We start from the raw sequence: 14,757 nt of genomic DNA, 5'->3' as shown, positions 1-14,757 counted from the left end.
GTTGATCGAGAGCTCAAGCCGCGACCGTAGCGTAGCCGAGACGCGACCGTGTCTCCGGGTCACATCAATTCTCATCCTACTTTCATCCCACTTCGTTTGGTCCGAGGAAAGTCACCGTTTTCCTGGGCGTCCAACGACTTCGACCTCCTTTGGAGCCGTTTAGCCGTTCGACGCTTCCATCAATCACAGTCCCAAAGGACTCTCATCAAAGGAACATTTTTCTTCCAAAGTTCCTTGACTCTCCTCTCGAGAACCATTACCGGCCTTGCCTCCAGGGTCATGTTGGGCTGAAGATCATTGGGAATCTTAGCCAACAACTGATCCTCACAAAGAATTTTCCGCAGCATCGACACATGGAAGACCTTATGGAACGCATGCATAACATCAGGCAACTCCAGCTTATATGCTACTGGTCCCACCCGCTCAACCACTCTGAACGGACCCATATACATCAGACTCAACTTAGTCAGAGGCTATGCCTTGCTTGCAAACTCCTACACAAACCTCCCGTAATAACCCGTCAAACCAAGGAAAACCCTGATCTCCGTGGCATTATGCGGTCTAGACCAATCCGTGATAGTTTCAAACTTCTTTGGATCCACAGAGACTCCCTCTGCCGTGACAATGTGACCCATAAATCCCATCTCCCTCTGCCATAAACTACACTTGCCTAATTTGGCTAACAACTTCTGCTCCCGCAGCTTCTCCAGAACTGGCCTCAGATGTACTGCATGAACCTCATGACTCTTAGAATAAACCAGCATATCTTCGATGAAAATAATGACAAACACATCCAGAAACTCCTGGAACACACTGTTCATCAATCTCATAAACGGTGCTGGTGCGTTAGTCAACCCACACAAAATCACCACAAACTCATAATGCCCATACCTCGTCCTAAAAGCAGTCTTCCTCACATACGCCTAATCTATCGGAATCTGATGATAACCCGATGCCAGATCAATCTTGGAGAACCAAGTAGCACCTCTCAACTGATCCAACAACTCATCGATGCTGGGAAGAGGGTACTTGTTCTTCACAGTAACCCGGTTTAGACCCCGATAATCAATGCATAATTGGAAACTCTCGTTCTTCTTCTTAACAAACAACACCGGCGCTCCCCACGGTGAGACGCTAGGAAGAATTATTCCTTGGCCAAAAGATCATTCAGCTGCTTCTTCAGCTCCACCATCTCTGTTGAAGCCATCTGAAAGATGCCTTGGATAACTGCTTCGTCCCCGATTCTAGCTCAATCTTGAAGGGAGCTGACCGAGATGGTGCTAACCCCTGTAACGACTGCAACACATCCCTGAACTCCACAACAACCTGAATACCGCTAACCATAGACTGTCCCACTGACTCTAGCATATAAATTGTCACCAGATAAGCCTCATGTCCCTTCCCGATCATCTTTTTGGCCTGCCTGGTCGAGATCACAAGATTCCCCGAAGTTGGTCTCACACCCTCAAATACCGACTTCCCTTCTGGATGTTCAAACAACACTCTACCCCGATGAGAATCCAGATGAACCTTGTGACGATGCAATCAATTCATCCTCAGAATGACATCATACAGCCCCATGAGACTGATAATCAGATCTGCCTTCTTCGACTCTCCTGCGATCTCAATATCCACACCCCTCTCCCATCCAAGGACTCTCAGAAACTCGCCTCCCGCGACTCTAACAACTCCTACTCGCTCTCCGGGATCTCTTCTGATATTAGCGATCCCGGTGCACACTGGGGTAATGAAGCAATGGGTTGCTCCAAAATCAAACATAATGTGGGACTTAAACCCGCCCACCATTAAGAGCCCTACACAAACCTCATGTGCTTAATCACAGGTAATACATAAGATCTGAAACTACTGAATTTCACCAAGTTTGAGTCGTAGAAATTATACCTGTGATTGCCCTAGCACTGGTTCCACCAGTCTCCATGTTCGTGTACACCAGCGGACCCTGCTCAATCCATGCCACCGGCTGCACTCCGGGCTGCACCACCATCAGCTGCAACTTTGGACACTTAGGCTTGATGTGCCCAGGCTCTCTACAGTGGTAGCACACACAAACTGCCATCTGAGCTGCCGGTGTAGCACTCCTATGGGGACAGTTAGCCACCTTGTGGTCCATGCTACCGCATTCGTAGCACCCTGCACCACTCGGCCTCTGCATAGCCTCACACTTCCTCTTGGTTCCATGTGTAGGCTTGCTGGCCTTTCCGGAACCTCCAGAATGTTGAGCCTTCCTTGGCTGGATCGCTGGACTAACCGTCACTGCATGTGCCAAGATATCCCCCTCAATCTGAGCAAGCTTCGCTCTCGTACCATAACTCTGCCCCCTGCAATGAACCCTCAAGTCATCAAGAAGGGCCCTCATGAACCTCCTGACCTGTGCCTTCTCAGACTCCATCTCTCAGCCCCCATACATGGAAAGCCGACTGAACTCCATGTCCAGTTCACGAACAGACAGAGTCCCCTAAGACAATTGCATGAACTGCACCGCCAACCGGTCTAGTGCCTCCTGAGAGAAGTACGTGCGGTTGAACTTCTCCATGAAATCAACCAAAGTCATCTCCCTCTTCACTCTCCTGGCAGCCACTGACCTCCACCACAAGTGAGCATCATCTGCCAAGTAATGGACCCCTATGTCCACCCATTACTCCTGAGGACACCTGAGAAATTAGAAGTTGCATTCCAGCCTCGTCTTCCACACATCAGCTACAGTAGGGAAAGTACCACCTTAGAAATGCTCTGTACCAATCCTAATCATCTCCCTCAGCATGCTGACATACTGAGACTGTGCTCCTGCACTGCAGCCACTGGCTTTTGCAACTTCGCTACCGCCAGCGACACCATAAGAGCCAGTGCCGGTACAACTCCTGGCAACCGCTATAACAGCTGCGTTAATAAACCCGTTTGGTAAACACCTCCACCAGGGGCTCCACCTACTGAAACTCCCGCACCAGGAACTCCGGCACCACCGGCCAACCCGACACCGACACCGCCTACACCGACTCCCTCAACGCTATGGTCCTATCGGTAGCACCACCGGCCACACTCCCGAACCCCTCCTGGAATGTATGCGACTTGCTAACAGCCTCTGCTGTCACACTCTGATTCATGGTGTCACTAACCGCTGTGCCTCTACCGCTACCACGACCACGTCCGCATCCTCGACCACGTCCGCACCCCGTAACAACACCACCTCTAACCATCTGCACTACCATAAACAGAAGGTTACACAAACATTCTGAAACCATACACAAAAAAACACAACTCACTGTGGAATCACATTGACAGCTCAGAGAGGATGTTCTAGGACCTCATACCACACACAATTGAATAACTCACATAATCAATCAAAGCATGAAAATCCACAACATACACAACATAAACCTTGTGTACCCTTAAATAGAACCGTAAGGTTCTGATACCAAACTGAAACGACACGACCTTTTTTTTTTTAGTACAATTTTATTATCTAGTGATCCCATACTCACTAACAACCTAACAACATTCAAATTATACAGCGGAAAATACCAACAATAAACCACCTGGGACTCTCGCACCCGGAACCCTAGCATCACCGGCCAACCCAATACCAACACCGCCCACACCGACTCTCTCATCGCTTATGGTCCTATCGGTATTTCCACCAGCTACACTCATGGACCCCTCCTGGAAGCCCTGCGACTCGCCAACACCCTCAGCTGTCACACTCTGATCCACAGTATCACTAACAGCCGGACCTCTGCCCCTACCACGACCACGTCCGCGTCCACGACCACCAACAACACCACCTCTAACCATCTGTACTACCATGAACAGAAGGCTAAGCAAGCAATCTAACAGTACACAAAACATAACTCACCGTGGAATCACACGGTAGGCTCGAAAAGGATGTTCTAGGACTCCATGCAACACACAATTGACTAACTCACATAATAATCAAGCATTCAACTCCTAAACATTAACAACAGAAACCTAGTGAATCCGAACCTAGAATCGTAAGGGCACTAATACCAAACTGAAACGACCCGACCCGTTTTTTTTTAATATAATAATTAACTAGTGCTTCCATACCCACTAGCCACCTAACCACAATCAAACCAAACAGCGGAAATAACAAAAGATACCATTAAACCAATAATCAATAAATAATAAACCAATGACCAATAATTCAACCAAGTCATAAATCATAAAACCAGCATCCTAGCAATATTCTACTGACTCAGCCCTAGTATCCTAACAGAAGCCAGACAACACATCAACGAGCCACTAGAACATCCTCCTCTTCATCGCCTTGATTCAACGATCACACTTTGTCTTTACCTGCACCACAACACATATGAGATGCGTGAGTATTTTATAAACATTCAGTGAGGCAATCCTCCTATCTACTGGGCTATACACACAAGCAATTGAGATATCTCTAACTGTCAAACAACAATCAACAAACAAACCAAAAACTCCATCGACCGACACCAACCAATGCATCGACTGACACCAACTAGGGTTGCATCGACCGACACAAGCTTGCATCAACTGATGCAAGACTCACTTGCATTGACCGACACTGTACATCATCGACCGATGCATGCTCGACATTTTACGAAATCCCTAGTTGCATTGACCGACACTTCCACATGGCATTGACAGATGCTCCTAGGTCAATTCACGCAGTCCTTGCATTGCATTGACCGACGCACAAAGTGCATCGATCAACACACAAAGTGCATCGATCAAAGCACATGCCGAGCATCATCTTCCCCAAAGCTCCTCGCCTGATCTCCGTCCCTAAACCAGCAAAACACAATCCAATGCCACAAACAAGCTTCCCAAAGCGTCAAATGACACATAAACTCTCTAACAAGCTAAGGAATCAACCACATAACACATAAACATGAAAATCAGAGAAAATCTCAAGCTTAGATAAGCCATGGTCATGCACTCACATTTGCCAAAGAAAATTCTGACTCTAAAACGACATATCTACACTCCTAGCAAGCTCCTACAACGATCCTAGCTTCAGATCTCGCAAGAACAACCACACCTCCAAAATCTCACTAAGAACGCCTAAAAACTTCTTCCTCTCTTATCTTTTCTCAAAAACGGCCAAAACTTGGCCAAACTCACGAGTTTCTCCTTTTATAGACGATTCAAGGTTTTTCCTAACCCAAAACACAACTTTTAACTTAACACGCTTCACAACAAACCGACCTTGCATCGACCGATGTAACACCTGCATCGATCAATGCACATCACAAACCTGGATTCCGGTTCGCGGATGTTACACCCACTTTGCAGACACGTTCTGCTCGAAGCAGAAAGTCAGATCTCTGCTTCTAACCATCTCCAATCCGTCCAAAACTTGACCAAAAGCCACAGGAATCTATAGGAAAATGTGGCAACACAAAAACAAGCAAAACAAAGGAAACTCAGGCTTAGATTAGCCATGGTCATGCACTCACCTCTTTTGCAGAAAGTTTCTGACCCAAACTGACGAATCCAACACCTTAGAAGGCATCCCCTAAATTCCTAGCACAAGATCTCCATTCCATAGGAACAAATCTCACCAAACAAGCCTAGAATCTCCAAAATCTCCCAAGAACATTCTTTGTTCTCTCTTTTCTCTCTAATCTCTCTCTAGAATGGCAAAAAGTGACTTCCCAAAACCCTCAAATCGACTTCTCACCTATATATCCCGGCTTCGGATTCCACTTAAACCAAACCGCTCCAATTCGATGATTTATAACAAACTGGTTGAACCAAATATTGCTAGTGTCGATCGACACCCATCCCCCAAAACCCACAATTTAGTTTGCAGATGTTACAGTTTCTTAATATTTTCCTATTCATAGGTATTCCATCGTTTTCTTAAATGTGTAACATCTTATATTTAATAAAAGGATTCAAGGTTTTTTCATTTCATAATTTGCTTTTATTTATCTAATTTTTATCTATACATTTTTAGGGATTGTATTATAATTTTTATAATAATGGATTGACCACTTAGTCCAATCAAAATTTCGTAATATTGATGACGACTGGATAGTAAGTAACATAACAGCCACAAAGATTATCTATCTTAACATTTTTGAAGTACATTTTTGTACCATTTTTTTTTTTATCTTTGTATCCAAACAAGTCCCATCTAAATTCTCTACAATCCTTACAACCAAACACAATCATTTCCTTATTTGATAATATGAATTTCAAATTTCCTAAAATCTATCTACCTAATTTAAAGCAATATGTTAGATTAAAATATAATTCTCCTTTCACTTTTAGTTAATCTTATATTAATTATTTGAATTACTATTTAATACATAAAATTAATAAAATTTTAGATTTTTTTCAGCATATGATGTGATTTGAATTTTTATAAACAGATATATATTTTAAAAATCGTTTTAGGACTTTTTTAATTAAACAAGTATATCTGGATATAGATTATTTAACATTTGAGTTATTTTAATATATAATGAATATTTACACCTAAAAGTTAAAATATCACAAAATGGAGTTATATTGTGCGAAGGATTTTGATCAATATAAATATAAATTTAATTATCATTAATTTCTTGTTACACGGATAATTTATCATTTCATTATTTTGCTAAAATTATCAATATAAGAATATTATATATATTAAATTGAGTAATTTATGATAATGTAGAAAACAAATTATTTTGCGGTAAACTGCGGGTTAAATCCTATAATTAACAGTCAAATACAATTATATAATCTTATATTTAACAAAACTAACAAATAAATATAACTTAAAATTTGATCTATCTTAACATTTTTGAAGTAAAAATTTGTGTCATCCTTTTTTTTTCAAAACGGGTCGGTTTTAATTCAAACAAACAAACCCGACTGCACTAATCGGATCATCCTTTAAATCCTTATTAATAACATCCTAGATAATCCTTAATTAATAACATCTTAAATAATCCTTAATTAATCAGGGTAGATAATTATAGATATATATTCTGAAATAAACTTACACGGAAATATATCTACCGAAAATCAGGCTTTTAATAAAATTAATGAAATCTTTAATCGGGAATTTTTCCCTAAATTATATCTACTTTAATGCTAATTTCCACAAAAAATTAACAGCTTTTAGCATTATTCCAAAATAATAGAAACAATAATATTTTCTCCAATCAATTCAACCAAACAATTATTTGTTTGATTTTGTTTCACCCATCGATAAGAACTCTGTCTTTTAGAACTTTAATCGTGTTGTTGACAAAAGAAAAAAAAAACTTAACCGGTGTGATAAGAGTTGAAAGTAAGCTTGAGTTGGTTTTTTTAGAGGATCTGATACTCTGGCCAGTTTACTTAGAGAATCAAGTTGGTTAGGGTCTGATCGGTTTAATTGTTTTGTTTTTTTTTTTGGTTTTGGTTCAATATATTTTAATTACAATATAAAGCCTCATTATCAAAATCTATTAACAATGGATGAAATGAGGTTTACTACATAATTTTAAATTATGTGTATGTCACTGTACATTATTTTGATAGTTCGTATATATTCTTTAAACAATTAATAGTATTGGTTATGAATAAAAATAATAAAATCTATTTTAATATTTTTGGAGTATATTTTTCGTGTAATCCTAATTGCCGGGTCGGTTTTAATTTATAAAAAAAACCGATTGCACTAATCGGATCTTCATTCATTATTATCTTAGTCGAAATCGAAAACTTTTCTATTATTCGATAACAAATATTTGCTTTTAATGAAATCTATTTATTAGTATCAAATACAGATTTTCTATATTTATTATAGTTAAAAATAGAAGAACTAATTTATTGATTCAAAATTATAATGACATATTCAAATTTGTAATGAGATATTCGAATTAATTTCTTCAGAATGCACATGGTTATTGATTTATAAAACAAACAAAAAAAATAAAAGAAATGGACCCGTGGTATACCACGGGGTAAATCTATTCATATACAATTTTACTGTACACTATAATATTATGAAACCACTCTAACGTTAGTGCTATTAGTATATTATACGTTTACATTATATATTAGTATACAATATATTTATATGTATAACAATAATATATATACTATTATAAAAAAACTAAAGTATAACATAATTAAATAATAGGAAATAAAAAATATCCCAGTAGTGTACCGCGGATCCGTATCTAGTTCGTTATTTATAATTTGCAAAGTAGTCATTTTCACTATAGTATTTATTACTATTAAGATTACTACATAATCCTTAACAACCCATTTTATTTACAACTATGCCATTAAATTTAAATAATAGTTTTTTAATTAAATTCTTCCTTGAATCTGATATTTGATATGTTTTTGTTTGATGATTGGTTTTTATGATGTCAAATAAATTTCATAATTTTTTATTTGTACATCTTAAATGTAAAATTATAATCCGTACAACTTATTAATTGTACAAATGTATATATATACACATTAATATATATATATATATATATATATATATATATATATATATATATATATTTATTTGTACAACTGATATAGACTACATTTAAAATGAATAAAATAAAAAATATTTATATTTTTGTTGTGTAGATGTTCTTTTGTGCAACTACTTATTTGTAATTTCACACCACTAAACTCTACCACAATTTCTCATCTATTTCACATCTCATTTATTACATAAATCGTAAAACATACCTCTTTCTCTAATTATAAATAGTAAATATACTAAAAATCCAATTAAGTTTTTAAAATGTACTATTTTGCATATGACCAAAACCTCTTTTTATACACTCGTGCTCTAGTTTGCTTTGCTCTCACTCTCTGTTTCATTAACTAATAAAAAAGAGATTACTACCATTTTGAGCCATGAATGGAGTAGATGAGATATACCCGAAAGTAGAAAGAAACTTTCAGATAAATGATTGATTGTGGATAATGTTCATAATATAAATAAGAAGATTTCAAGACTGTAGGTAAATTAAAATTTTACAAAATCTAAAATAAATTAATTTTCTTGATAAGTTTAATGATGATTTTTTTTGACATCACTTTAATGATAATTCTTTTTAGTACAACTCTATCAATATGTTATAATTATTTTACATATATATATATAATAAAGTATAATATATGCAAAAAATAAGCAAAACATATGCAAAAACTATTACTTTTTCCACCCCAAAATTTAAATTGAAAGTTGACTCCATCATTACTTTTTCCTTATGCATTGATTTGATCTACAATATGATGTTTCACAAGATCACATGAAACTCAAATCACAAATATAGAAAAAGGCAATTGCTTTGGTGACCATACCTCAGAAACCAGTGCCTTGCTACTCCAAATATAAACTCCCTGTCAAGAATTAGTCACCAAATTCAATAACAAGATATGAGCATAACGATTTTATAACATCAATATGATGGGCTATACCGCTCCATGAGCAGCTTGTTGTTGACAAACATCAGATGTTACAACCCAAACCTTGGGGCATCCATCTTCTCTCAAAGCAACCACCTATCAATTTCATGAATCTTATCAGAACTGAAGAAACAGAGACCACATGTATATAGCAGCTTCCCATCCTTGGGGTTTTTAATCATCTGTTCTATATCAAAAGAGTACGCCCCAATTAACATAGAACGATTGTCTCAACACTTGTCAACAGCAATTCTCTTATCGATAACGTCTAAAGCTACTAGAGCATAATCCTGACACTCTGTGACAACAAATGAACACATAGACATTTAAATTTCATACACAACAAACAAAAATCTGGATTTTTGGAAACAAAGTAAATAAAAGTAGTAACAAAACAGTAAGTCTACTACAATCCAATGAAACAAGAGGGAATTTTTTGACTGTATCAATTTCTCCAACATTCGAATCGCTCTTCATGATCTCTTTTAGATTGTCGTGTCCTGTATTCTTCTTACTAAGTTACGAACAATGATACAATTAAACTCACGATCGTTCAACAACACACATCAAGTAACCAAAGAATCGATTGAGTATTCATAAAACACCAAATCGACAAGCCAGCTCTCAAAGCGAGAGAAACCCAGCCAAATATTTTTAGGGATTTTACAAGTTTTCTTAACAAATGATTCGATAAAAATGAAAAGAAGAAGAAACATGTGATTTAAGCTCCTTCCAACGGACTTCAAGCCGCATAACTTCCACCGTCCACGTGTTCGACCCAGATTACTCTTCATAAGCTCCTTCCTTCGCACGTGCTGCTCCACACGTGTGGTTCTGCATCACAACTTCACACATACACCGCAAGTAAGTTTCCAACCATTTATTGACCACTTCAGTTTGGCCATCGCTTTGAGGATGGTACGCGCTTGACATCTTCAAAGAAACTCCTTGCAATGTGAAAAATTCCTGCCGAAATTCACTGGTAAAAACTGCGTCTCTGTTGCTCACAATAGACACAGGACAACCGTGAAGCTTAAAGACATTGTCTAAATAAGCTTGAGCAACTGTGATAGCACTGTATGGATGCGATAAGGCAATGAAATGAGCAGCCTTACTCAATCTGTCCACCACTACCATGATCACCGTCTTCCCAGCAGAATCAGGTAATCCATCTATAAAATCCATGGAAACTTCGCTCCACACAGCTTTTGGTATTGGTAGAGGTTGAAGCAGCCCCGGGGACGCAGCATTGTCACTCTTACATTGCTGACAGACACTGCAACCCCGTTTATATGCCTGTATATCTTTCACCATACCGTGCCAATAAAACAATCCTTTCACCCGCTGATATGTGACTTCACGACCTGAGTGTCCCCCCACCCCTGAACAATGCAACCACTCTAGTATTGTATCCCTTAAAGCCACCTTAGCAGGAAAGACAATTTTGTTCTTACGACGCAAAATATTCTGGCTCCAAGAGTAATGTTTTTTAGCCTTCGGTTTTTGCTCTAAGAGAGTGATTATATCATGTATCAATGCATCTTCAGCATATCCACTCTGTATGTCCTTCAACAGATCGCATTCCACCGTAGACAGAGCCATGTGCAACACTTCTGAACCCTCAACTCGAGATAATGCATCTGCAACAACGTTTTCTTTACCTTGCCTGTACTGAATTTCATAATCGAACTCAAGCAATTTTGGAAGCCACTGTTGTTGTATAGGTGTGTTGAGCCTTTGTTCCAACAGATATTTGAGGCTCCATTGGTCAGTCCTGATAATAAAGTGCTTGGATAAAAGGTAATGTCTCCACTTCCGTACTGCAAAAATGACAGCAAGCAACTCCTTTTCATAAATGGATAAGTGTAATTGATTTCCTTTTAGCTGACGACTGATAAACGCCAACGGATGTCCTTTTTGCATAAGCACAGCACCGATTCCCTGTCCACACGCATCAGTCTCCACAACAAACTGCTTATCAAACTCAGGTAAAGCCAACACAGAAGCTTGGCATAACGCGACCTTCAGGTTCTGAAAAGCATTTTGTGCCTTCTCCGACCACACAAATGCATCAGTCTTAGTCAAAGCATGCAAAGGAGCTGCAATGACCCCAAAACCTTTAATAAAACGTCGATAATACCCTGTTAAACCTATAAATCCCCGCAGTTGCTTCAATGTCTTAGGTTTAGGCCACTCTTGCACAGCCTGTATGTAGGATAAGTAGCAATGCCTTCTTGACTGATAAAATGACCAAGGTACTCTACTCGCGAAACTGCAAATGCACATTTGCTCATTTTTGCAAACAACTTGTTAGCTCTCATCACTTCAAACACGCTCCTGAGATGTTGCTTGTGTTCTTCCAAAGATGAACTATAGATCAAAATATCGTCAAAGAAAACAAGAACAAATTTCCGCAGAAACGCCTTGAAAACCGCATTCATCAGACTCTGAAAGGTAGCCGGCGCATTTGTGAGGCCAAATGGCATCACCAAATATTCATAATGCCTGCTATGAGTTTTGAACGCCGTCTTGTGAATATCCGCAGGTGACATTTGAACTTGGTGATATCCAGCACGCAGATCAATCTTCGAATACACCTTGGACCCTCCTAACTCATCCATAAGATCCTCAATGAGAGGAATAGGGAAACGATCCTTCACTGTCATCCCATTAAGCTCTCTGTAGTCAACACAAATTCGCCATGTACCATCTTTTTTCTTGACCAAAACAACCGGAGACGCATAGGGACTAGAGCTGATTTGAATCGTTCCTCCTGTCAACATCTCTTCCACAATATTATCAATCTCATTTTTCTGGTGAATCGCATAACGGTATGGCCGTTGATTAACCGGATTTGAACCTTCCAGCAACTTAATGTGATGATCATGGTCTTCTCTGAACGGGGGCAGTTCAGTTGGTTCCACAAAAATATCAGGAAATTTCTCGACAATATCCCCCACCATTGTCTCTTCTTTGTTATCACAATCCATAGTGCTAACTGCGCATGAACTAAACTCTTCACCCTCTTTAGTCTCTTGTATGCACAACATAGCGAACTGTGCCTGCTCCTCTTGTAACTTCTGCAACTTTTGGGCTTTGATGTCTCGCACCGAACCTTGTTTAATACCACTAAGAATCACCCTCTTCTTGTTGTAGTTAAACCTCATCTCCAAGTTCAAGAAGTCCCAACTAATGACTCCCAAAGTCGATAGCCACTGAACTCCCAACACCATGTCCACTCCTTGTAAGGGAATAAGTAATACATCTGATTGAAATTGTGTAGTATGTAACTTCTACTTGAAATTCTTCACCTTACCTTCGATTCTTAACTTCCTCCCATCCGCTACAGCAACACGAGAGAGCCCTGCAGATTCAATCTTACAACCCAACTTAGCAGCCATATGCGAATCAACAAAATTATGAGTTGATCCGGAATCCACTAACATGAAGAGAATCAACGTAGTACTCTTGAAAAAAGTTCTCTCTCTCACCTTATCCTCCTCTCAAAAGGCGATAAGGTGACTGCGTTCACTCATCTTTTCCGGCGTCGACCTCGGCGTCGGAGCGCCGTCTCCTCTCCTCCTCTTCTAGGCCCTCCTCTCCTTATGAGGAAGAAAAGCTCTGCTAAGAAGAAAGCGTCGCCCTCTGCGGTGCCTAGTTTTCCAATTCAGAAGATCCAAGATGCGGTCCCCGTTGCCTCCGTCGCAGCAGCTCCGCCAAGTCCACCAATCGTGACCTCCGCCGAGATTACGGAACCTAAAGCCCCTGCTCCTCTGTCTGAGCCAAGCAAGGCCATTTCCCATTCAGATCTGAACATGACTCGCTCAAACCCAGATCCATCCGACACAATTGCGGCTGCTGCGCAAGTAACAGCCCCAACTCCCCTGACAAGCGACGCTCCATGGGCTAATCTGTTCAAAGGACCCTCGCGGCAGCTCCAAAGAAAAGGTACAGCCTTCAACCTTCCTTCGGGTGAAGCTTGTGTTAAAATTCCAAACTCTATCATCGACAAGAATCAGAAATCTTGGGATAATTTCGTTCTCGGGCAGTTTTATTATGATCCACCAGCTCAGGGCACCATTCACGCGATAGTAAATGGCATATGGAGCCGGAGTCATAGAGACATCTCAGTTTCTAAGATGGAGGGTAATGCATTCCTGTTCTGAATCCCTAATGTCTCCACCAGGAATAAAGTGCTGAGCCAAGGCCTCTGGCAAATCGACGGTCAAACCATGTTTGTAGCGAAATGGAAGCCAGGCTCTACTCCCCAGAAACCTGAACTTACTTCTGTGCCGGTGTGGTTGGAGTTAAGGAACGTTCCTCTTCAGTTTTTCAATGAAGATGGTTTTGAGTACATTGCAGGTCTGGTTGGTGAGCCAAAGGGCCTTCATCCCTCAACAGCGAACATGACAAACCTTGAAGTCGCGAAAGTCTTTACTTTCATAGACCCAAGGAAACCTCTACCAGAGGCTGTTAATGTTGAATTTGAATCGGGAGAAGTTAGTCGTATCCTCGTATCTAGCCCGTGGATTCCACCAATCTGCTCGTTTTGCAAGGAAGTTGGTCACAGTCTAAAACGCTGTAAGACTGCCCCAAAATCTTGTACAACCTGCAACTCAACTTGTCACTCAACTGAAGGCTGCCCTCGTGCTAAGGTTACCTCTAAAATGAAAGCTAAAGTAGCGAAGCCTGAAGCATCAACATCTAAGTTACCGATCAATCCACCACAGGGCTCATCCAAAATCTCAGTCTCCTATAAAGGAAAAGAGAAATCTTCTGACTCAGACTTAACAGCTCCAAAGCAGATTCCTCCAAGTCCTTTGGCTAATAAAAAAGTGATCGCCCCTAGCAGATCAGAGTGGGTTCAAGTCAAGCCAAAACAATCAAGCAGAACGTCTCCAGGCAATGTAGCGTCCAGCTTAAATCCTCCGCAGGATCTGCTTTATGTTGACATTGGATTAGAGAAGATTCAATCAGAACAGGAATTGGTAGAAGAGAAGAGTATAACATCAGACTCATCGGATGTGCAGTCTATTGAAGATGGTGTAGACCCGGATATTGATGAGGCCCAGTTTTTGAAATTTTTCTCACAGAGACAACAGAAGAGTATCCGGGGCAAGGGCCCCAAATCACACTGATCAATGTGTATAGACATTTTTTGCTGGAATGTGAGAGGTTTTAATAATTTAAACCATCGTAGAGGTTTTCGGGAATGGTTTAAGCTTAACCAACCGCTTTTGGGGAGTCTCATTGAGACTCATGTAAAACAGCCAAAGCATCGCAAGTTTTTGGATGCTATTTTGCCGGGCTGGTTTTTTGAAGAAAATTATGCGTTCT

This window comes from Camelina sativa, chromosome 9 (assembly GCF_000633955.1).
Source record: "Camelina sativa cultivar DH55 chromosome 9, Cs, whole genome shotgun sequence".
NCBI classification, from domain to species: Eukaryota; Viridiplantae; Streptophyta; class Magnoliopsida; order Brassicales; family Brassicaceae; genus Camelina; species Camelina sativa.
This window is presented reverse-complemented; position numbering follows the sequence as displayed.